Genomic DNA, 715 nt, shown 5'->3' with positions numbered 1-715 from the left:
TATATATATACATATATATAGATAGATAGATAGATAGATAGATTGATAGATAGATAGATAGATAGATAGATAGATAGATAGATAGATAGGCAGGCAGGCAGGCAAACAGACAGACAGACCGGTAGATGGATGCATAGAGAGAGAGATACATACATACATACATAAATACAGACATGCATACATACATACATACGTACGCACACACATACACACACGCACACACACATTTATGCCACGATATTTTTGCTACTTACACACGCTTCCAACATATTAACCGAAAAAGTTTATGCTTCTTTACACCGATACAAATTCGATTGCTTGTGGGAGTACGTTTAGGTGTTTTAGCATGGCTGCGTGGTAAGAAGTTTGATTCCCAACCACATAGCCTCGGGTTCAGCCCCACTGCGCAGCACCTGACACAAGTGTCATCTACTATAGTCTCGTGCTAGTCAAATCCTTGTGAGTGAATTCGTAGACGGAAACCGAAAGAAGCCCACAAGAGTGGCTGTGTGGTAAGAAGCTTGCTTCCCAACCACATGTTTCCGAGTTCAGTACCACTGCGTGACACCTTAGGTAAGTGTCTTCTACTATAGCCTCGGGCCGACCAAAGCCTTGTGAGTGGATTTGGTAGACGGAAACTGAGAGAAGCCCGTCGTATATATATATGTGTGTGTGTGTGTGTGTGTGCGTGTTTGTGTGTGTGTGTGTGTGTGGT

This window comes from Octopus bimaculoides, chromosome 12 (genome assembly GCF_001194135.2).
Source record: "Octopus bimaculoides isolate UCB-OBI-ISO-001 chromosome 12, ASM119413v2, whole genome shotgun sequence".
Taxonomy (NCBI): Eukaryota; Metazoa; Mollusca; class Cephalopoda; order Octopoda; family Octopodidae; genus Octopus; species Octopus bimaculoides.
The sequence above is the reverse complement of the archived record's forward strand: the minus strand, read 5'-3'. Positions refer to the sequence as shown.